Below are 25,478 nucleotides of genomic sequence, written 5' to 3' on the forward strand. Positions count from 1 at the left end.
GGCTCTAGGTTGAAGAGTGTTTCTGGGATGCTCTTTGCAAGCTTAATAATTTTTATGACATCTCAAAAAATTAAAAACAAACCTCTGCTACAAGACACATTATGCTTTAGTCTGATGGTATTAGCTACCCATTAATTTTGGACCCTGAAATTATAGACCATTCGGTCTAATTTCAATACCTGAAATATACTGTAAGAAATTATTAAACAAACAATTTGTAAGCACCTAGAAGATAATAGGATTATAAGGAATAGCCAGCGTGGATTTGTCAAGAACAAATCATGCAAAACCAACCTATTTCCTTCTTTGTCAGGATTACTGGCCTAGCATATTGGGGGAAGCAGTAGATGTGGTATATCTTGATTTTAGTAAGGCTTTTGAAACAGTTCCACATGACATTCTCATAAGCAAACTAGGGAAATGGAGTCTAGATGAAATTACTGGAAGGTGGGTGCACCACTGGTTGAAAGACTGTACTCAGAGAGTAGTCATCAATGGTTCACTCTCAGACTGGGAGGGTTTATCTAGTGGGGTCCCACAGGGGGTAGCCCTGGGTTTCAATTCAATTCAACTATTCAATATTTTCATTGATTACTTGGATAATAGAGCGGAGAGTGTGCTTATGAAATTTGCAGATGACACCAAGCTAGAGGGATTTCTACAACTTGGGAGGACAGGATTAGAATTCAAAATGACCTGGACAAATTGGAGAATTGGTCTGAATTCAACAAGGTGAAATTCAGTAACGACAAGTGCAAAGTACTTCACTTAAGAAGGAAAAATCAAACACACAGTTACAAAATGGGGACTAACTGGCTTGGTGGTAGAGCGGCTGAAAAGGATCTGGGGGCTATAGTAGATCATAAATAGAATATGAGTCAACAACGTGATGGAACTGTGAAAAAGGCTAATATCACTCTGGGGTATATTAATAGGAGTGTCGTAGGGGAAGTAATTGTTCTGCTCTACTTGCCACTGGTGATGGACTATTGCGTCCAATTCTGTGCACCACAAATTAGGAAAGAAGTGGACAAATTAGAGACAGTCCAAAAGAGAGCAACAAAAATGATAGAAGATTTAGAAAACTTGACCTATGAGGAAAGTTTAAAAAAAAAAAAGGCATGTTTAATCTTGAGGAAAGAAGACTAAGGGGAACCTGATAACAATCTTCAGATATGTTAAGGGCTTTTATAAAGAAGACTATGGTCAATTGTTCTCTATTTCCACTGAAGATAGGACGAGAAGTAATAGTCTTAATCAGCAGCCAGGGAGATTTAGGTTAATTAGGAAAATTAACATTAGGAAAATCCTCCTAACTACAAGGGTAGTTAAGCTCTAGAATATGCTTTCAAGGGAGGCTGTGGAATCCCCCTCGTTGGAAGTTTTAAGAACAGGCTGGACAAACACCTGTCAGGGATGGTCTAGGAGGTTTACTTGGTCCTGCCACAGTGCAAGGGGCTGCACTTGATGACCTTCAGAGGCCCTTCAGCTCTATCTTTCTATGATTAAACTAGTTCCCTCTGAAATCTTCCACTTTCTCTCTATCTTGTTGGCCTTAGAATCTACTTTACACACTAGTAGATGCCTGTAAGGGCAGGGCTGATCCTTTGTGGTCTCCCTTGATGTTACTAAAAAGAAAAGGAGTACTTGTGGCACCTTAGAGACTAACCAATTTATTTGAGCATAAGCTTTCGTGAGCTACAGCTCACTTCTTCGGATGCATACTGTGGAAAGTATAGAAGATCTTTTTATACACACAAAGCATGAAAAAATGGGTGTTTTACCACTACAAAAGGTTTTCTCTCCCCCCCCCCCCCCACTCTCCTGCTGGTAATAGCTTATCTAAAGTGACCACTCTCCTTACAATGTGTATGATAATCAAGGTGGGCCATTTCCAGCACAAATCCAGGGTTTAACAAGAACGTCTGAAGGGGGGGGGGGTAGGAAAAAACAAGGGGAAATTGGTTACCTTGCATAATGACTTAGCCACTTCCAGTCTCTATTCAAGCCTAAGTTAATTGTATCCAATTTGCAAATGAATTCCAATTCAACAGTTTCTCGCTGGAGTCTGGATTTGAAGTTTTTTTGTTGTAATATAGCAACTTTCATGTCTGTAATCGCGTGACCAGAGAGATTGAAGTGTTCTCTGACTGGTTTATGAATGTTATAATTCTTGACATCTGATTTGTGTCCATTTATTCTTTTACGTAGAGACTGTCCAGTTTGACCAATGTACATGGCAGAGGGGCATTACTGGCACATGATGGCATATATCACATTGGTGGATGTGCAGGTGAACTCTTCTGGCTCTATCAATCTGTTTCTTCACTTCCGCAGATGGGTATTGTAGTTGTATACGTGTGTGTGTATATATATATATATATATGTATATATAGATGTTACTATACTCAGCTGCTCTCACCTTCAACAGATGGTATAGATTTTTGTGGGAGGAGAGGGGGGTTAATTTTTGTTGTCGTTGTTGTTTTAAGCAAATTACCAGCAGCAGGCTTGGGATTTGGAAACTAATCCTGGTGTCAGCACCTGGGCTTAAACTACTGTTCCAGCTTTCTTGTCATCAGCACAGAAGCAGTCTCAGAGACTATGCTGTGTTAAAAGACTGCTGATCCAACAACTGTAGCTTCCTACCAAGCATATTAACTTCCCCTTAGTGGCTTTAGGTTTCATCTGTCTCCATTTTCTTGCTCCTCCCTTCCCTCTGACATTTGGAGAAAATTAGGATTGATGAAAATTTGTGCTGCAGTTTGAAACATAAGCAGCAATCATGATCCCAGCTTTCTATCTTAAGGTTATAAGATGACCAAAGTAAGCAATGCTTGATTTTAGAGTACACAAATAAGTTATGAAGATAATTTTGGATTATTTCATTAACGGAAAAGCAAATGCATGGCTATTATAATACAGATTACACTGTCTGGTGCCATAGTTACAGTGTAATTTGAATGAAAACAGAAATACCATCCTGTACCCATTGATCCTGTACCCATTGAAATCAATGGTAATATTGCTATTAATTTCTGTTGGAGCTGGACCAGTCCTATGTCGTTGCATGATATTTACCAGGTATAATATGAGTGGTTTATTATAAAAGGCTGGATCCTGGCTAGGATCATAGCCATAGGGCATAGCCAGAGAAAATAGATTTGCACAGGAGTTTAGAGAACAGAATCCTCCCCCATCAGGACATGCAGGACCAGTAGAGACGTTGTCAATATTTCTTTGCTAGAATGCTGGCCTGCCTTGCTGGGTTTAGTGCAGGGCAAATACTGTAGATTAGAGATGGGCCAAAAATGCAAAATTCTGATCTGTTCCCACGAATGTACAGAGCTGGGGGCTCAGATTGGCTTATTGTTATAGGCAGAGTTGGTAGCCTCACCTACATTAAGGTAGTCCAGCACTTTCCTTTATGAGACCCTGTATTCTGTTACTTATAACTTTGCCAAACTTTAACTGTTCAGACTGAAATTTTCCATGCTGGCTTTCTCCCTCAGGCTGAATTTTCTTGGAAAGTTTCAACTAAAATATTTCACCTGTTTCCAAGCATGTGGTCAGGGGAAAATACATTGCTTTACCCATGATAAAATAATTCTTACAGAGCTTGGTTGAGATGCTCTACCACCTTCATTCTTTGAAGCAGGGACTTGAAATTTGGCAGAAAAGTCATCTGCATGTTAGTGATGTGTCTTTTGCTGTTCTGTGAAAATTAGCCTAAATTTGGCCAAGTTATAAATCTCTGAAAAACCTCAGCTCGCATATGCTCAGTAGAAGTTAAGAGTTTGACAGCTAAATTCTCTTCAGATTCCTTCTGTATAGAGCTTACTCCATCCCCTCACAGGTCCTACATGCCAACCAGACTCTGTTTGTGCTGTATCCACAGAGTGACTGAGCATGCTCCATTCTAGGGCTGAGCTGGACTTCCCTTGCAACTGCTCCTTCTGACTGCCGCTGCAGCTGCTGTGGTACCTGGCACCAGAACTGAGAGCAAGGAGACTATCTTTCCTGTTATCTCACTGCTCTCCCTTTTGGCACTCAGGCAATGTGCAAGAGGAAGCAGGCACACTGGAATGCAGAGGAGTGAGGGCGGGGGGAGGGCTGGTCAGGGGGAAGAAAAAGAGGGTGCAAGAGCCAGAGGATAGGGAGAAGCAGAAGGTATGGGAGGAACGGGAGACAGGATCCAATGCGGGAGCGCCAGAGGGGAAGAGTGCAGGAGCTCGGGTATGGCCAGAGTGGATAGGAGGAACAGAGAGGGAGGGTGCAGGATCTGGGATATGGGCCATAGGCAGGGTAGGATAGGAGGAGAGAGGGAGGGTATGGCACCAATGTACGGTGTGATGAGCTAAAGACCAGAGTGGTGATGCTGGTCCTGAATTTGCTTGCTGTTGCCAAGTTTGCTCAGACCCTTAACATTATTTCATTGTCAACTTTTGCAATTACCTTACTTTGTTTTCAGAGGAACAGCCGTGTTAGTCTGTATTCGCAAAAAGAAAAGGAGTACTTGTGCATGTAACCAATAGTACACAAGTTATTTAAACAAAAATCGCTTGCTAACCTTTTAACAGTAGTTGCATAGATACTGAAAAGGCTCCTAATGCAAAGTGAGATGTTTACAGAAGGAGGGAACCTACTAACTTTCACTGAGAATGTAACAGATCTATGGCTCCTTCAGGCTTCCTCAAATGTTCATGGAACCATTATAATGGTTGATTTATACAATACATGGGATACCCATACAGAATTGATATAACATGGAATTTGCTTTTATATGGACCTTCATTAGAGATACCTAAAGCAGACTTTAAAAATTCATGTTGATTTAAATTAGGTGCAAACAATACATATACATAAATGCAATATGTGGGCTAAATTTAGAGCAGTCATACACAAAAGTTAGAGTAGTCATAATTCTAATTCCCACAACAGCTGTCATTTGCTCTTTTTACCCACATATATTGATACAGTATCATTTAGTCTTACTGTATAATTGATGATCTTTAATGCCATAACATAAAAGGGCCTGATGCTGAGTACCTGCAACTGCCTTTGAATGCAATTGGCACTGGGGATGTTTACCAAGTTACGGAATCCAGTCCTGGAACTTTGGGTCCAACCCTGCTCATATTACTTGCACAAACACTCCTTCTGAAGTCAATGGAGCAACTCACTCAAGTGGGGGTGAGCAGGATTTTGCCATATATGTATAGCAATACAAGCCACCATAGTATATATTTGCAAGGGGTCTAAATTAGAATTGCTGTGGGAACCATAGTTTTGAACGGGTGACTGATGTGTATATGTGTACACAGTACTATTGCACATTAACTTAGTTTTTTACTTTTTATTTTTATTTATTTATTTTTATATTTTTGTTTAGGTATAAATCAACAAGAAAAAGAAAGGTTCCGGTATGTTTATTTGACGGTGTGCACACACATTTGAACATGCAATCTGGATTTTGTACATGCTAAACAAACTTCACATGTTGATTCACCCTGCAGGATGTGGGAGATTGGAAATAAATGGTAGTGATAGGGAAGCCATCCGTAAAGCTGCTGGGCCTGCTAGATCCCTTCTGATATCACGACTCAGATATATACATGCCCAACTCATGTATGTGTATAACTGAAATGTTACATCTCAGCTTTAATTAATCAAATGTCCTACATGCATAGTGCAGAGCCTTCTAAAATTTCATTTTTTCTGTGCATGTACCACATTTGATACACACAGACACAGAACATTTCAAACGCACTGAAATCAGTGCTTTGATTAGTAAAAACACTGCACGCTAACGAGTTCCTTTGCTATGTCCATATATCACAGCTCCCTGAGGTCCTCATTGGAACTGCTACGGTGGAAATACGTGGCAACCTCCCACCAAAATCAGTGGGACTTAGCATAGTAAAACCATAACACCAAAATCTAAAGGGAAGGGGTATGAAATAGAGATGCAGCAAAAAACAACAACAAAAATAAAACCAGTTATGAAACATAGCAATTATGCATGGGCATACTATGAAAATGTCTTCTGCTTCAATATTTTGTCTCTCCAGTTCCCATTTTAAGGACTGTAGCGCTGGCAAAATCTTTTGGCTTTTGTTCATTCCAGGGGTGGTCAAACTTACTGCTCCTCTGATCCGCATATGACAATCTTCAGAAGTTCAAGAGCTGGGGTACCCCTGCTGGGCGCTGGGGCTTGGGGCTTCAGTCCCAAGAGGTGCCTGACAGGGCTTGGGGCTTCAGCCCCGCTCCTGCTGAAGCCCCAAGTTCTGGAAGGTGCACGCCCCAAGACCCTCCTTCCCGCTGGGCAGAAGTCCCTACCCCACCACTCTGCTGAAAGGCAGAGGTCCCGAGCTTCCCCTCTTCCCCTCCTCCCCCACCCGCTGGTCTGGTAGGTGGAGAATGGGGGTGGGGCTTTGCAAGTCACACTTTAATGGTAAAAAAGCCTCATGTGGCTTATGAGCCACAGTTTGACCACCCCTGGTTCATACAATACAACAAGGGAGCATTTTACCATTACACTTATCATTAACTGACTTCTTGAGGGGTGTCAAGGCAAACAAGCCAAGAAATTGGCATGGAGAAAGGGCCCTTTCTCTCTTTAGAGGTTGTGCCTGCAGTCAGGTCCCTCCAAGGTAGGAGTGAGTACATGGGGACAGGGGCAGCCTGGAATAGCATGCCCTGTCTCTGTCCATGCTGTACCTATGGATAAATAAAGAACATCAGTCTGCAGTGCTGTTGATTCAGCATCTTTCGTAAGCATCATTCTCTTTAAAAAAAAAAAATTAAAGAAAAGAATCCAGGCTTGTTGTTGCTGGTGCTGTTTCAGAAAGTGGTGGAAGCTTTGAGCCTTGTACTGCATGTTGAGTTTGTTTTTGCCAGTCTGTAAATGCAAGCCAGCTGAACCAATTGAAATAAAGTGTAAGGGGGGAAAAGGAAAGAGAAAGAAAGAGGGAAATTGCATGTTTACTGATTTTCTACTGTTGCAGTTTCAAACAGATAATTTATAAACCCCAGAAAAAACAGGATTTCTCATGCTGACAGATTCCAGGCTGTGGTGGCCGTTTTGGGTAATGCTATGATAGCAGTTCATGATTTAACCAAGATACTTGGTAAGGAATCAAATAGAGAACAAGCAACAGAATGTGTTGCTCTTACTTGAACATTTTCCTCTGGCGATTCCTGCTGCCCTCCCTCTCCAACTTCCCCTCAAGATTAGGCCACATCTATATTAGGAGTTCTTTACCAGCACAGTAATAGTATATCGGCAGAGCTGTGCATTGTATCAATATAGTAAAACCACCTCCCACAAGTGAAACGAGCGATGATGGTAAAAGCACAGCTTTGCCAGGAGAGCTGCGTCTCTACCTTGGGGGCTTCTGCCGGCACAGCTGGGTTGGTCAGGGATCACATCTCTTCCCAGCCATGACCGACACAGCTGTGCTGCCAGAAGTCTGTCGTGTAGACCTGGCCTTGGAGGCCAGGCTCAGCCCCAGGATTCCAGACTGTCATACACACTCAGCCAGAGAAATGAACCGAACCTTGTTCTGTGCAGTATTTTTGTTCACGTTCCACAATTCTCAGGCAGCTTTTGCAGACGTTTTGTGAGGTTTTCCCCTCCCCTGAGTCATTAGAAATAGCTTGTCTCTTCACGTATTTCATCTTATTTCAAAGCTGAAGCTCCAAAGACAGGTGTCTGGCTTTAAATAGAGTGAACAAACCCCTGCTGTGTGTACTGGGGAAGAATATATCGTGTGGCTTGAGAGACAGTCAGATAAGCTGTTCAATGGTGCAGCATTTATCTTTCCACTGGTAGCTGTGAGAAAGAACAGCTTCTCCTTGACCTAGGCAAGCGCTCTGCATGCCATGTTGGCTGCGTTTTAAAAAGTAGGCTGATTATCTAAAATACCAGGCCATAATGGAACAGACTGAGCCCCCCCCCTTCTCCCCAGTGGAATTAAGGGGCTACAGTCAGAGCAGCCAGTGGCAGCTGCACAGATAGCTGGAAGCATTTGATTTGCGTCAGTTTGCAGCAGAGCCTGATGGGGCTGCATGCAGGGTGCTTTTAACTCTCAGTGATTGGCAGGAGCATGATGTCACAATGAGGCTAGATATATCGCACGGGGACTCATGTTTTTGAGACAGGACCAATTTAGAATCTAATAGAAAATGGACAGCAAAGTACAAAGTGACAATCCAAATCACACTGCAGAAGTAGGCAGAGAATTGCAAGAGGGTGAGGGGATGGGGAGGGTTTATGCCGTTTTAATTTTGTGAGTAACTACCCAGAGGTCAGGTCACTATGAAAAATAAGTCTAGTAGGTAGTGATTATATTTAATCTGAGTAGGTTTCTTCCTGCGACTCATTTTAATATCCTGGGCCTCCACAATACAGTAAACTAAGGAACACAGTTAATTGGGGGAGTTTGGCTGGAATACTGAAGGTTATTTGAAACCTATAATTTCACAAAGATTAAAAGCAATCATCAAAAAACTCAGATGAACCACAGACTTTAAAAAGTACATGGAATGCATTTTTCATTGGTTTTTAGTATAGTGCAAATATGAATAAAATATTTTCAATGCAATATTGGTTGTAGAAAAAGCTGAGCATAATTATGGTTAAAAATACACGTGACAATAAACTAAGCTATTGGACATAATGCATCTTTGCTTTTCTTATCATTCAAGCGATCATGTTCTGTTTGTATGGTACATAGATAAGGATTTTGCAGGATATAGAACTACGGCCATCTCTAATACCTTCATTACCGTGTTTGGCTGGGAAATACCCTCTCTCCTCCAACTTCAGATCCTCCATTACCCCAAGTTGCTACCAGTTAGATTCCCTGGAAGATATCCCTTCACACTGACCCCCACCTCTCCTTCCCAGGTGAACCACTGTTGTGAGAGAAAATAGTCTTTTGGGGGCTACGTAGGTAGAAAACTGAGGGTGGGTTAACTTCAAACCATCATGAAAGGGCACCAGTTTATTCCGTTTTCACCACTTCTTTCTTCCTTCCTACCCAAGTAGATTTCCTGTCTATCAGTGTTATACTCTGGCCTTTTAGAAGATGCTGCCCAGTGTACAAACACCATTTATAAGTTATTTATTTATGACTTGTTTGCCTAACTGTAGGCACTTAAAGAAACCGCTAAATATGTGCCAAAATTAATATTTAGGTGCTTATATTTAAGCATCCAAATTTGCAAATTGGGCCCAAATTGCCTCTACTTTAGGATCCTTACTACACTTTACAGAGATTAGTTGACACACTTTTAATCCACCATTTTTATCGCTTTTAATCCGGAGTAGTTTGCTTTATTAGAATATTAAAAAGAGGCAGACATCTTAATTTCCTTGTCTGCTTTATTACTATATTGTTAGTGAATTTTGGATCGATGAGCTCTGAAGACTAAAGTCCTTCATTTATCCACAAGGGTAAGAACAAGGAGAAAAGAAGCTGTTCGAGTACTAGCTTCTCCACAGAGACACGTCAACATGTCTCGGCCCTGAACTCCAGAGACCAGCTGTAAAGGTGACCCTGAGGTTCAGTTTGCAGGTCCATTTGTTCCTTGGCCATTCTCTTGAAACAGACAACACAGGAGCCAGTTTGGGTCAACCATGGGGGTGGTTTTATAACGTGAATATCAGTTTAGTTCCTAAACTAGACAGAGATCACCAATAATTTCACATGAGACTCTTAGATATTCACCAGATAGTAGCAACATTCAGCAACCATCATTCTGGTTTGGAGTCTGACTTGCAACCCAGAGGCGAAGACCTGCATATAAAATTGTCAATATTTTGAATAATTCAGTCTCTCAGTTTCTCTGTGGTTCCTGATATCTTGAGACTATGAAACAAGTAACTAAAATTGGAATGAATATCCACAGATACTTTTTTCTGTTCATCTCTGCTTGCTCTTTCTCTTTTGTTCTGCTCTGCTTGGGTTTTTATATCACACCCATCTCTCTCATGGAGTCTTCTCTGCTGTGCTGGCAGGTAGATTTTAGCTTAATGCTTGTTCCCATAGATGGGTCAACAAGTTGTTGGCTTGTTGTGACTGAAAGGGGGGTGGGAACCAGTTTGTCCTGCCTCTTTGAATTAAGGTGTTTGATGTGGTGTATAGGTCTGTCAGGTGTTTGCATGGGATGGACTATCCCTCAAGGGAAATTATAGCAGGTATTTGCCTTCACTTCTGCCAAGAAACCAGCTCTTTGGGTGTGAGGAAGAAATGAGGCTGGGGTCAGCAGAAATGAGTTATCAGTACTGAAGAGAACTACTAAGAGGAAGGTTTGGGGAGTAGGTCTCTTATTAAATTTGACCCAACAGTGAGACCTGGCTTGGTGAAATGCCTGGGGGCGGGGCAGAGGCGGGGAATGGGACTTTGTTATGTATGCCCAGTCTTTGTGGTGTGGCAGCCACAAGACCAAAGGGGACAGTTTTTCTTTTGCCTGTGATTCATGTTTTGTACACATTGTATTTTGTGGTCGGAGGATAAAAGAGCTAAAAGAGACATTTTAAACCACAGACTCTGTTCATCTTGATTGCCTCATGTCTCAGGGATGCAGAGCTGGCCAGGCTGTGACAGGATCAGAAAGCAAGGCCATTTTTGGTTATGGAGCACAAGTGAGTTCTGTGTTATCTATCAGATATGAATAACTATTGTATCAATGAAAAGACTCTATATTCAGTAAATGCACTCTGGTGAATGTGATATGTACTATATTTTACTCCTCTTGCCAAGCAGCCCAGCTTCACGGTCTAAAAGGCCTTCTCTTTGCTATACTTCTGTTCCTGATCCCTTGAAAGAACCATCTCAACATGGTCACTGAGAGGAAGTGTTACTTTCGGAAAGGAGTACTTCCCTGCAGCCGGGCCTGGATGAAGGAAGTGGAATGGAAATGAGTGGCTCAACTGAAGAGCCAATGAAAAGAAAATGATTTTTAAAAAGGATAGATGATGGGACTAGAAAAGAAAAGAGAATAGAAGGAACAATCTCTGCAACAGGCTCCAAACAAACTGATTGTAGTGGTGGTAACCTTTCTCCAGCCAAGAGCTTGGAAAAAATCTCATTCAGATCTAAGATTTTTTATTTACTGCCCTTTAGTCAATTTCAGTCAGTTATGCCAATTTTCCTCTTCTTCCATAATTCTGCTCCTTTGACACGAAGGTTCTAGAGTAGGAACACAAACTGCCACCAGTGACATCCATTGTTCTCATTACAATGCTTGGGTTGCAAGTTGCAAACTGGCAGAATAAGAATTGGCATTCTTCTCACAAGAATTGTTAAAAAATAAACACCCATATCGTGCAGGATAAATGTCGTCCTCTGAATTCTGCTCTCTCCTCTCCTGGGGACTGTCTTATGCTGTGAGTATTTTTCTTTTCTTTTCTTTTCTTTTTTTTGGGGGGAGGGCGGGGGGGAAGGGGCAGGCAACCAAGTCTGCCAAAGCAACTTCATTTTTTAAAGATGCTCAGTTTCTTTGTGTGTTAAATGGTAGCAAGGACAGCAGGAGCTGGACACTGCTGAAAAGAAAACAGAGGCTTCAGAACAGGAATAAAGGAGAGATGGAACAAAGCTGAGGTAGGGGCAGAGGAAAATGAAGAACACTGGGAATAAAGAGCCAGTAAGGAAAGGTAACTGGAAAAGTGTGAGAGAGGAAAGCAAGTGCAACTCTGAGAATAATAAATAGTAGGAAGCTGAGTGACTTAACTTTAACCCTAAAAATGGAGCAAGGAGAGGATGTAACTATTTATACTATTGATAGCTTAATAATACATGAATCCGGTAGAGGATACTGTCTTCATTGTTAACAGCCTTGAAGTGCTTCTGTGCTCTGAGATCATCTGACCACTAGTCCATTTATTTTTCTCCTAAAATACGAGCATGAGAAACAACTAGGGAAGCTCCCATATCTATGCACTGTCGAAGCACTTCATACATCTTATAGCAGGGGGTCTTAATGGGAGCTTTACCTTCTAGGGCGCCATTAAGTCACGGTGCTTTCCCCTCCAGCCTCCCAAATAAAGCTTTCTAATAAAATACTATTTCAAGCAAATGTGTGTGTGTATGTGTGTGTGTGTATGCATGCGTACGCTAAGCAGAGTGGTTTCTATGCCGATGAAAGATAGTTGCTGACCCGTACGTTCGACCTACAAGCCATTAACTTTAAATGTTTTCTCTGGTTTTGTTTGGGTGCTGAGTAGTCCTGGGGACTCTCCAATCCATGGGCTGTTTTTCATGTTTCCACTTCCTTGGCTTGATTTTTGCCCCATTTCCTCCTTTCCTCTTAGCCCCTGCAGTAGCTTGTCTGAGTCTCGAGACCCCTTGAAGGATTCCATTGCTTACTCATGGGCAGTGTGAGCTTCTTGCCACCCAAGACAAAGCTCAGTGCATTTCATAAGCATGTGAGAAGCATTCCAACTGCTTGTATTGTGGAAATGCATTTCTCAAGCAGTTCTTTAGCATATGAGGCTCATAATATCGATTTAGATATTAGCATTTGCTTATTCATTCCTCAACATACATACAGTGCTGTCTAATGTTAAGAATCTCTCAGGCAGATTCTGTATACCGTAATTTCTCTGGGCCTGATTCCCCACTGCCTTGGCCATATATAGTCAGTTACAATAATAATATTTAGCTCTCAGATAGCAGTGCAAAGTGGATTCCATTCTGATTTGGTATAATTTAATATCCCCTTTGCATGGGTCTTCATGAGTATGCAAGGTACAAGGCAGTGGGAATCAGGCTGTGCTTTAGTTTTCTCATCTGCAAAGTGGATAGGATAATTAATACTCACCTCACAAAGATGTTAATATTTGAAAAACACTTAGAGATGCTTAGTTGCAAGGTGCAAAATATTAATGCTTTTTAAAAGTTCTTTGTTTTTTTCCTTTGCTTACTGATTGGCCCCTTAGAGGACTACCTACTTTGTCCAGCTACTAACATGAGACAATGACCACTCAGCCAGCAACCAGAGAATAACTTCCTTTCCCTCTCCCTGAAATGGCAGGTAACTTCCAGGCAAACCCCTAAACTGGAATTCTTATGAGAACAGGCTTTCTTGCAAAATTTGCTATCAGTCATGTTTTCAGATAGCTTAGGCATGACAAGAATAGCTTCACTTGCTGTATTTCCATACGTTTTCAAACCTGGAAATGCAGAACCATGTGAAAATTCAAAGAAAAAATCCCCCCTCCTTCTTCCCCTTTTGTTTTTCTTTACCCACTAAAACAATTGGGTTTAAGTTTCAGTTTTGGGGAAGGCTCAAGACAGTGATTATCCCGGGAGCAGTTGGTCTGTGCTTACTCGAAATCCAGGTTTTAGAAAACAGATTGTTTTGACATGCGCCAGTCTGTGGGAATACTGCAATGTGCCACGCCCCGCCTTTTATTATACTTCTTCATTGATACGCCCATGTGTCACTCTCCTTAGGGTGGGAGAGAATGATAAGTTAAAGGGGCGTGCACAGCTGCCCAAACCCCGCAGGTCATCATGATTCAAAAAACGTGGAACTGTTCTCAAACTGTGCAGCAAATGTCCAACTGAAACATGGCAACAAATGAATATGGATGCCACAAGTAACTGATTGTTGCTGGCCTTCAGGGGTTGTTTGTGAGAGCAGGAGTCCCAGCTTTCTAGAGTGAAAGGCTGCCTCACTCAGACATGACGTAAACATAAACCACCATCTTACTGACCTCTTTTTTCTGTGGGCAAACACAGCAATGCATGGCTGGCTCATTACTGTCACACACTCAGGACACCCCAGGGAGTCACGATGCAGATTTTCCATTAGCATCAAATGTATGTAGATTTCTGAACTCCCATAACCTGGAGCTGATGAGAGCAGATTAGGAAGAAATTGTTTTTACATAACTTGCATACCTAATCGACTAATGTAGGGCTGGATGCTGAAAGGTCACCAATTTCCCAAAGAGTATGAGAGAATATTATTCTGCTCACTTCATTATATATATATATATATATACTGCTCACTTCATTATATATATATATATATATATATATATATATATAAAATGATCTATCTATCTCAATCATTGTGCATATGTTTGGGGCCTGATATTTTTTCCACCCTTACTCACAATGTGTAACGATCTATTCTGTGTACAGTCATTATTTCAATAAGAATACTCTACAGGTCTTATTCTTAGTTACACTAACACCCTTGATGTTACTCTGGCAGCACAAAGGGGCCTCAAAGTAGATGGAAATGGCCCCCTGAAAATATTCCCTGCACAGAAGGCCTGGCATAGAGCTGGTGTAAGGTCTTTACACTGGCCTTTCTCCCAGCCCTCAGTGTAGGAAGTGGATCAGGCATGGCTAGCGTGCACTGCATTATGGTTGTTCTCTGCTTCCTAGGGCTTCTAAGAGGGCCATGGCAAGCAGAACATAAGTTACAGCAGCCCTGAGGGTGCTCTGCCTTACACAAGGGGTCAGGCACCTCACAATAGTGTGCAGGAATGGAATAACTGAAAAATGGAATGGAATAACTGAAAAACCCTATGTGAGCAGGGTTAAGGAATCAGGCCCTTAATAAGTGCAGTACTTCTTCTCTTGGGTGAAAAATTTGGAAATCTAACTTGGATGAAGATGTCATTGTGCAAATAAAAAAAATAAAGCGAAGCCTATGTAAAATGACTGCTCAAGGGATCACCAAAAAAAACCCGGATCTGTTGCTAAACAAGCTAGGTCTGCTAATAAAGGAGATGCAGAATTGTGTTCAGTACATTTGTCAATACTTTGAGATAAAAAGAAAAGGAGTACTTGTGGCACCTTAGCCCTAGTCTACACTAGGACTTTAGGTTGAATTTAGCAGCGTTAAATCGATGTAAACCTGCACCCGTCCACACAATGAAGCCCTTTATTTCGACTTAAAGGGCTCTTAAAATTGATTTCCTTACTCCACCCCGACAAGTGGATTAGCGCTTAAATTGACGTTGCCGGCTCGAATTTGGGGTACTGTGGACACAATTCAATGGTATTGGCCTCCGGGAGCTATCCCAGAGTGCTCCATTGTGACCGCTCTGGACAGCACTCTCAACTCAGATGCACTGGCCAGGTAGACAGGAAAAGAACCGCGAACTTTTGAATCTCATTTCCTGTTTGGCCAGCGTGGCAAGCTGCAGGTGACCATGCAGAGCTCATCAGCACAGGTGACCATGATGGAGTCCCAGAATCGCAAAAGAGCTCCAGCATGGACCGAACGGGAGGTACGGGATCTGATCGCTGTTTGGGGAGAGGAATCCGTGCTATCAGAACTCCGTTCCAGTTTTCGAAATGCCAAAACCTTTGTGAAAATCTCCCAGGGCATGAAGGACAGAGGCCATAACAGAGACCCGAAGCAGTGCCGCGTGAAACTGAAGGAGCTGAGGCAAGCCTACCAGAAAACCAGAGAGGCGAACAGCCGCTCTGGGTCAGAGCCCCAAACATGCCGCTTCTATGATGAGCTGCATGCCATTTTAGGGGGTTCAGCCACCACTACCCCAGCCGTGTTGTTTGACTCCTTCAATGGAGATGGAGGCAATACGGAAGCAGGTTTTGGGGACGAAGAAGATGATGATGAGGAGGAGGTTGTAGATAGCTCACAGCAAGCAAGCGGAGAAACCGGTTTTCCCGACAGCCAGGAACTGTTTCTCACCCTGGACCTGGAGCCAGTACCCCCCGAACCCACCCAAGGCTGCCTCCTGGACCCAGCAGGCGGAGAAGGGACCTCTGGTGAGTGTACCTTTTAAAATACTATACATGGTTTAAAAGCAAGCATGTGAAAGGATTACTTTGCCCTGGCATTTGCGGTTCTCCTAGATGTAGTCCTAAAGCCTTTGCAAAAGGTTTCTGGGGAGGGCAGCCTTATTGCGTCCTTCATGGTAGGACACTTTACCACTCCAGGCCAGTAACACGTACTCGGGAATCATTGTAGAACAAAGCATTGCAGTGTATGTTTGCTGGCATTCAAACAACATCCGTTCTTTATCTCTCTGTGTTATCCTCAGGAGAGTGAGATATAATTCATGGTCACCTGGTTGAAATAGAGTGCTTTTCTTCAGGGGACACTCAGAGGAGCCCATTCCTGCTGGGCTGTTTGCCTGTGGCTAAACAGAAATGTTCCCCGCTGTTAGCCACAGGGAGGGGGGAAGGTTGAGGGGGTAGTCACGCGGTGGGAGGAGGCAAAATGCGACCTTGTAACGAAAGCACATGTGCTATGTATGTAATGTTAACAGCAAGGTTTACCCTGAAAGAGTGTAGCCACTGTTTTATAAAATGTGTCTTTTTAAATACCGCTGTCCCTTTTTTTTTCTCCACCAGCTGCATGTGTTTCAATGATCACAGGATCTTCTCTTTCCCAGAGGCTAGTGAAGCTTAGAAAGAAAAAAAACCGCACTCGCGATGAAATGTTCTCCGAGCTCATGCTGTCCTCCCACACTGACAGAGCACAGACGAATGCGTGGAGGCAAATAATGTCAGAGTGCAGGAAAGCACAAAATGACCGGGAGGAGAGGTGGCGGGCTGAAGAGAGTAAGTGGCGGGCTGAAGAGAGTAAGTGGCAGGTTGAAGACAGGGCTGAAGCTCAAATGTGGCGGCAGCGTGATGAGAGGAGGCAGGATTCAATGCTGAGGCTGCTGGAGGACCAAACCAGTATGCTCCAGTGTATGGTTGAGCTGCAGCAAAGGCAGCTGGAGCACAGACTGCCACTGCAGCCCCTCTGTAACCAACCGCCCTCCTCCCCAAGTTCCATAGCCTCCACACCCAGACGCCCAAGAACGCGGTGGGGGGGCCTCCGGCCAACCAGCCACTCCACCACAGAGGATTGCCCAAAAAAAAGAAGGCTGTCATTCAATAAATTTTAAAGTTGTAAACTTTTAAAGTGCTGTGCTTAAAGTGCTGTGTGGCATTTTCCTTCCCTCCTCCACCACCCCTCCTGGGCTACCTTGGTAGTCATCCCCCTATTTGTGTGATGAATGAATAAAGAATGCATGAATGTGAAGCAACAATGACTTTATTGCCTCTGCAAGCGGTGATTGAAGGGAGGAGGGGCGGGTGGTTAGCTTACAGGGAAGTAGAGTGAACCAAGGGGCGGGGGGTTTCATCAAAAAGAAACAAACAGAACTTTCACACCGTAGCCTGGCCAGTCATGAAACTGGTTTTCAAAGCTTCTCTGATGCGTACCGCGCCCTCCTGTGCTCTTCTAACCGCCCTGGTGTCTGGCTGCGCATAACCAGCAGCCAGGCGATTTGCCTCAACCTCCCACCCCGCCATAAACGTCTCCCCCTTACTCTCACAGATATTGTGGAGCACACAGCAAGCAGTAATAACAGTGGGAATATTGGTTTCGCTGAGGTCTAAGCGAGTCAGTAAACTGCGCCAGCGCGCCTTTAAACGTCCAAATGCACATTCTACCACCATTCTGCACTTGCTCAGCCTGTAGTTGAACAGCTCCTGACTACTGTCCAGGCTGCCTGTGTACGGCTTCATGAGCCATGGCATTAAAGGGTAGGCTGGGTCCCCAAGGATACATATAGGCATTTCAACATCCCCAACAGTTATTTTCTGGTCTGGGAATAAAGTCCCTTCCTGCAGCTTTTGAAACAGACCAGAGTTCCTGAAGATGCGAGCATCATGCACCTTTCCCGGCCATCCCACGTTGATGTTGGTGAAACGTCCCTTGTGATCCACCAGAGCTTGCAGCACTATCGAAAAGTACCCCTTGCGGTTTATGTACTCGGCGGCTTGGTGCTCCGGTGCCAAGATAGGGATATGGGTTCCATCTATAGCCCCACCACAGTTCGGGAATCCCATTGCAGCAAAGCCATCCACTATGACCTGCACGTTTCCCAGGGTCACTACCCTTGATATCAGCAGATCTTTGATTGCGTGGGCTACTTGCATCACAGCAGCCCCCACAGTAGATTTGCCCACTCCAAATTGATTCCCAACTGACCGGTAGCTGTCTGGCATTGCAAGCTTCCACAGGGCTATCGCCACTCGCTTCTCAACTGTGAGGGCTGCTCTCATCTTGGTATTCATGTGCCTCAGGGCAGGGGAAAGCAAGTCACAAAGTTCCATGAAAGTGCCCTTACGCATGCGAAAGTTTCGCAGCCACTGGGAATCGTCCCAGACCTGCAACACTATGCGGTCCCACCAGTCTGTGCTTGTTTCCCGAGCCCAGAATCGGCGTTCCACTGCATGAACCTGCCCCATTAGCACCATGATGCATGCATTGTCAGGGCCCATGCTTTCAGAGAAATCTGTGTCCATGTCCTGATCACTCACGTGACCGCGCTGACGTCGCCTCCTTGCCCGGTATCGCTTTGCCAGGTTCTGGTGCTGCATATACTGCTGGATAATGCGTGTGGTGTTTAATGTGCTCCTAATTGCCAAAGTGAGCGGAGCGGCCTCCATGCTTGCCTTGGTATGGCGTCCGCACAGAAAAAAGGCGCGGAACGATTGTCTGGCGTTGCTCTGACGGAGGGAGGGGCGACTGACGACACGGCTTACAGGGTTGGCTTCAGGGAGCTAAAATCAACAAAGGGGGTGCCTGTACATCAAGGAGTATTTCAGGCAGGACTTCACGGAGGGTTCCAATAAGAAATGGTGCACCTAAGTTATTGTTCTTATTGGAACAAGGAGGTTAGCCTGGCCTCTGATTGATACATGGCTAGATTTACCTCGCTGCACCTTCTCTGTGAGTGACTGCAGTGTGACCTAGAGGAATGAGTCCCCTAGACAGGGGAGGAGGCAAATGAGTACAAAACAAATCTGGTCTATTTCTTGTTTTGACCCACTCCATCTATCTTTTACATCTTTGGCTGGCAGCAGATGGTGCAGAAGGACTGCATGCCATCCACATCTCATGGCTGCTCGGCAGAAGATGGTACAGTACGACTGCTAGCCATCCCCATCTCTTGCCTGCCTGGCAGAAGATGGTACAGTACGACTGCTAGCAGTCTGTATCGCCTGCCCGCTCACCATAAGACGGTTCAATAGTACTGACTGCAGGACTAAAGAGAATGACCTGGTCAAGTCACTCCAAATTTAGTCCCTGCGCTCATGTCTGCCCAGGCGCTCCCAGCCGACGTGGCCAGGAGCACCTCGGACACGACGAGGACGACTACCAATCGTATTGCACCGTCTGCTGCCAGAAGGCAATGGGTTGCTGCTACTGTGCAGCAAAGCCGTACCGCGTCTGCCAGCACCCAGGAGACATCGGGTGATGGTTACCTGAGCGGGCTCCATGCTTGCCGTGGTATGGCGTCTGCACAGGTAACTCAGGAAAAAAGGCGCGAAATGATTGTCTGCCCTTGCTTTCACGGAGGGAGGGAGGGAACGGGGGCCTGACGATACGTACCCAGAACCACCCGCGACAATGTTTTAGCCCCATCAGAGTGCTCCATTGTGACTGCTCTGGACAGCACTCTCAGATGCCCGATCGTTTGCCGTTGCTTTGACGCCGGGAGGGGCGCTTACAGGGTTGGCTTCAGGGAGCTAAAATCAACAAAGGGGGTGGCTTTACATCTAGGAGTATTTCAGGCAGGACTTCACGGAGGGTTCCAATAAGAAATGGTGCACCTAAGTTATTGTCCTTATTGGAACAAGAAGGTTAGCCTGGCCTCTGATTGATACATGGCTAGATTTACCTCGCTGCACCTTCTCTGTGAGTGACTGCAGTGTGATCTAGAAGAATGAGTCCCCTAGACAGGGGAGGGGGGGAAGCAAATGAGTACAAAACAAAACTGGTCTATTTCTTGTTTTGATCCACTCCATCTATCTTTTACATCTTTGGCTGGCAGCAGACGGTGCAGAAGGACTGCATGCCATCCACATCTCATGGCTGCTCGGCAGAAGATGGTACAGTACGACTGCTAGCAGTCCGTATCGCCTGCCCGTTCACCATAAGACGGTTCAATAGGACTGACTGCAGGCAGGACTAAAGAGAATGACCTGGTCAAGTCACTCCAAATTTAGTCCCTGCGCCCATGTCTGCCCAGGCGCTCCCAGCTGACGTGGCCAGGAGCACCTCGGACATGACGATGACGGCTACCAGTCGTACTGTACCGTCTGCTGCCACAAGGCAAGGGTTTGCTGCTACTGTGTAGCAATGCCGTACCGCGTCTGCCAGCACCCAGGAGACATAGGGTGACGGTTACCTGAGCGGGCTCAATGCTTGCAGTGGTATGGCGTCTGCACAGGTAACTCAGGAAAAAAGGCGCGAAATGATTGTCTGCCCTTGCTTTCACGGAGGGAGGGAGGGAACGGGGGCCTGACGATATGTACCCAGAACCACCTGCGACAATGTTTTAGCCCCATCAGGCATTGGGATCTCAACCCAGAATTCCAATGGGCAGCGGAGACTGCGGGAACTGTGGGATAGCTACCCACAGTGCAACGCTCTGGAAGTCGACTCTAGCCTCGGTACTCTGGAAGCGCTCCGCCGAGTTAATGCACTTAATGCACTTAGAGCATTTTCTTTGGGGACACACACACTCGAATATATAAAACCGATTTCTAAAAAACCGACTTCTATAAATTCGACCTTATTCCGTAGTGTAGACATACCCTTAGAGACTAACCAATTTATTTGAGCATAAGCTTTCGTGAGCTACAGCTCACTTCATCGGATGCATACTGCGGAAGTGAAGAAACAGACCGATAGAGCCAGAAGAGTTCCCAGAAGTCACCCACCACAGGACAGGTTTGTCTAATGAAGGTGGTCTTTTGCAGTGGTTTGGCTATAACAGGGATTGGCAACCTTTGGCACACGGCCCGTCAGGGAAAGCCGCTGGCAGGCCGGGACAGTTTGTTTCCCTGTGGCGTCTGCAGGTTCAGGCGATCGCAGCTCCCACTGGCCGCAGTTTGCTGTTCCAAACCAATGGGGGCTGCGGGAAGAGGTGGCCCAGCCTGCACCACTTCCCACAGCCCCCATTGGCCTGGAACAGCGAACCGCGACCAGTGGGAGCTGCGATCGGCTGAACCTGCAGACGCCACAGGGAAACAAACTGTCCCGGCCTGCCAGCGGCTTTCCCTGACGGGCCACGTGCCAAAGATTGCCAATCCCTGGGCTATAACTTGCACTTGGAGAGCACCTTCTAGCTGAGGAGCTCAAAGCTGTTTGTAAATATTAGTGATTTAATCCATGTAACCCCTCCTGAGACATAAATAAATATTGTCCCGGTTACAGACATGAGGTGACCAAGGCAGAGAGACATTAAGTGACTTGCCCAAGATCACAGCGGAGCTCCCCATCAAAACTAGCAATAGAACCCAGAATCCTGACTTCCCAAACCTGTGCGTTGCTCTCATACAAAAAGATCATCCTTCTTGCCCCTGTTTATAGCAAAAAAGCTTGTGCTCCACTGAGCCCCTATTTGATGTTTAATTTAAAAGCCAGCTGGGTTCAGTTTGCCCAGGTTAGGAGAGAACCATCTCCTGCAGTTCTGCCCAGAAGGTTGGAGTTCAACCTTTGCATTAATTCCCAGACCAAATGAAGTTTCATTAGGAAAGGTAGGACTGAGAGTACATATTGGTAATTTCTGGGTGGAAATCCTTACCATAGCTTTGTCGCCACAGCAACAGCAAAGTCAAAAGCTAGGAATTTCAGAGTTAAAGCTAAACTTATAAGAAACTCCACAACTGGAAAGTATGAAAATGACAGTTAAGATACACAGACTACCTTAATTCTGTCCTCTTAGTGATCACAACCTTCTACATTCCCTTCTTTGTTCCTTTTATAGCTGCTTTTGCAAGATGGTATTTTTGGATCCACGATTCTTTTCCCTATAGGCTCTAAGAGAACTGCAGCCAATGGCTCAGATTTTGAACGGCCACAATACTGGTACAGCATGTAAGTATTGGAAATAGGTGCCACTGAGTATTGGATTCTAACTGGGTTCATGTCACCCTGTGAGCATGCTAGTTCTGTGTCTAATTACAATGGGACATAGAATAGTAGGACCCAATCTTGTTAGGTGCTGGGCATATCTTACAAGGGGCTGACCACTCGCAGCACTTTGAAGGACTAGTTCCTTAGGGGGATGATTTCCTTGTGTAAGCTCCTTGTCTGATTAGGACTTTGCAAAGACAGGTTTTCTCTTTCCCCCTGTGGAGTGTGGATGATTGTAAAGGAGATCGGAACTAGTATAATCACTGTGAATTCAGTTCTGTAACTGCACCCTGGGCTAGATTGTCACAGTCACACAAGGGAGTAAGGATCCCCTCTATCCCCTGTTTGACCCTGCTCAGATTGTGACTTTGGCTGCAATGGGAAAAGCTGGGGCTACTTGCTGCAAGCAAGTGTGGGGGGTGAGGGAAAGCGGAAGTGGAGGAGCACTCACAGGGCACAGTGGGGAGAAACTTACCCCTCCCTACAGCACAACTGGGGACCAGGGGAAGAATCTTGACCCTAAGTCATGATTTGTTCTTTGGCCTGCTCCTGCGGTGGGCCTACCTCTACCCCTGGCAGTTTGCAGTTACAATCTAGTCCACTGAGTAGTACCTTACTAAGCAAGTAGACCTGAAACTATCGGGACTACTTGTGAATTAAGATATTCATTCAGTGTTATTGACAGTGGCAGAATTTTACCGTGTATGATTAAGAGTAAAATACTCTACATTTCTTCTGCACACTAAGTTCCACAGGTCCCACAATGATTCCTCAGCCTTCTTGCAGCTTTAGGGTCAGAGCTCAGACTTGTCAGTCAGTTGCTCAGGGATATGCACCTCCTGCTGAAGATACTGACAGTTTTTCTGAAGATATGTGGAATGGCATTATCTACCTCTGATGCCTCTACATGCTTGGCATCTCGCAGCCAGAATAGATAGCTATTTTCCTACAAAGTAGACATTCAAACAAAACATCTCTTGGCAGCATCAAAAATATCACAAACTTCTGGATAGCTAATGGACAGAGCAGTGGCTGGGTCTCGGAGGAAATGGAAATAAACCATGCCATTTACAAGGCAGTATAAAGGGGAATATACAAGCCATGTACAATGTTAAACATTCCTTTTCGGGCTATCACATGACCAAGCACAGTTAAAGAGAACCAGTACAGCAGAGTGTGATGAAACAGGTCAAAGGAAAACCACCCCAGGAAACGTCTTTGGGAGAACCATCCTGTGACGGTTCGCAGGGTACCCAGGACGGTGAGTTACCCACACCTGCCTCCAGCAAGGGGAAGAGTTCCTTGAGCTTAACTGGGTGTCAGCTCCCTGACACCACCGGCCTGTTCACCACCCATACAATCTCCTGTGGGCTAAGCCAGCCCTGATGTTGACATGCAGGTTAACAATAGGTGCACCACAGTCCCCAAACTCCTTTGATGTGTTCCCTGGTAATGTCCAGCCCCTTATCCATTGAACACTCACAGAAATACCAGGTCTGCTGCTGTCCACGAGGGAACAATATACACACCAGCTTGAATGATTCAGCTCAGGGTCAGCTCCTTGTGTAATACCAAAGCACTGAGATTTATTTGTAGTGACAACAACAGTACATTTATTATCAAAGGTTCAAGATTCAATGAGAAAGGCTAATGGAAACAACAGGGTTACACATAAAAGAAAACCATAACAATTTCTAGAGACTAAACGTAACAGGCTACCTGCTGTCTAAAGAAGTTTATCTCACCCCAAATGTCCCTCATAATGTTTTCAACCAAGTTGAGATCCCATCTTCATGACTGTAATCGCAATGCCTGATTACTTCCTAGGGGCAGGATAAAGGAGTGTCTTCCTCACTTTCTCCTTATATTCCTCAAAGTTCATTGTTTGTGCCTCAGAGTCAGTAATGACACCCCCATCCCCACTGTAGTTTATTCTCTGGTGGGCTTCTTCTCTGTTGATTTCACATCCCTCCCATTGACTTTATGTGTAACTATGGCTTCCATTGTGCTGGCTTAATGTACATGTCTACAGAGAGACAGGTGAATACACATCTTTTGTCTGGCAAAAACCTGTTTGTCAACTCTGCCTTGATACAGGCTTTAGGAACATATTCTCAGTACACAGACATAACTCTTCACATAGTTATGTTACAGAGTTACATACATAGCTTCTTACATGCATTTCACAGTGATGTTAATGACCAGAGTGACCCTGGGCTTTCATTAAACACCTCACAATATTATTTTTTCCACCAGAATGTCCGTACCAGAATCAGGATGTTCTTGTAACCCCCTTACCAGTTGGCATTGAGGGGCTCTTAGGGTTAAACATCCCCACTTTGAATCAGGCCATATTACTCAGAGTCCCCTAGTATATCCACTCTGAAGCAGAGTCTCCCGAGGATAGCAGAATCCTCTCCTTTTCAGACAAATAGCCTCCATCACAGTGGGCATATTGGAACTGGCATCAGGCAAGAAACATACACAGAATTAATCAGACTACTCAGTCACAGATTCCAGCTTGAAAGTGTGTGCGACACAACCTCCACAGAAATACTAAAAAATAAAATGTGGGTCTGCGGGCTAAAAGGATAGTCTCCGCTCCTGACTCAGAGAGAAGCTGGGACCTGTTCCATCCTGTTAGTGGGGCCAGAGGCTCAGAGCAGGGAAGGTTGAGCCTGACACAAAGTAGGTGTTAGGAGTCCTGAGCATCTGTATCTTCTCAGCTTGTGTCCTTTCACTCCATTTTCTATTTGATACATAGAACTAGTGCATTGTCAGTGGGGGAGCCAGCATGTAGCTAATTTAATACCTCCTCCTAAGCTGGGAGGGAATAGAACATTCTGAAGAATTTTTGAGTTCTGATAGATACCTTTTTGGGGGTGCTGAGAGGGTGTCAATTGATGAATCCCTTGTCTAACTGACCTCAAATTTGGTAGGAAAATTCTACCTCAATCACAGACCTACCCTATCAATTTTGAGACCTATACTCCTTTCATTGTCAAAATTGGAGGGGGAACAAAATCGGGCTTATAACAGAAACTCAGTTGCAACTTTTATTATGAAGTGGCTACCACCACTTCATGACATATGTCAGTGATCAGATTGATTCTCTTTAACCCCAATCTACAGAAGATTTCAGAGTAGCAGCCGTGTTAGTCTGTATTCGCAAAAAGAAAAGGAGTACTTTTGTGGCACCTTAGAGACTAACAAATTTATTTGAGCATAAACTTTCGTGAATCCACAGAAGAAATTTCTGTTGACTGCAGCAACAGGTAATTATTAGAGCTGGGTTGATCAATGTTATTGAGGGGACTCAATTGTTGAATAGAAGGAATAAGATACTGTCACGATTCTCTAGCAGATGGCTGGCCTCTGAAGCCAATATAAATGTAATGAGTTGTGCTCTGTCTGTCTCCCAGAGAGAAGTACCAGCTTGATAGAGATTTCAAAGCTCACTGTTTCAGGTGGGGAACAGAATTGCTAAGACAATTAGTGGTGCCAGAAGCTCAGAGCAGGGGAGACTGAGCCTGAAAAAAAGTGTTAGGGGTTCT

At 44.6% G+C, this 25,478-nt stretch overlaps 1 long non-coding RNA gene across 2 annotated transcripts in view; it reads left to right on the forward strand.

The window, feature by feature from the left end:
• The window catches only part of LOC125643127 (uncharacterized), a 180,779-nt gene that overhangs the window by 24,243 nt on the left and 131,058 nt on the right, over positions 1-25,478 (forward strand). For both annotated transcript variants that reach the window (XR_007358607.2, XR_012666411.1), the window contains exon 2: positions 2,212-2,293. This is a non-coding gene — a long non-coding RNA (uncharacterized LOC125643127). The remainder of the gene's footprint in view (positions 1-2,211; positions 2,294-25,478) is intronic.

This window comes from Caretta caretta, chromosome 1 (genome assembly GCF_965140235.1).
Source record: "Caretta caretta isolate rCarCar2 chromosome 1, rCarCar1.hap1, whole genome shotgun sequence".
NCBI classification, from domain to species: domain Eukaryota; kingdom Metazoa; phylum Chordata; order Testudines; family Cheloniidae; genus Caretta; species Caretta caretta.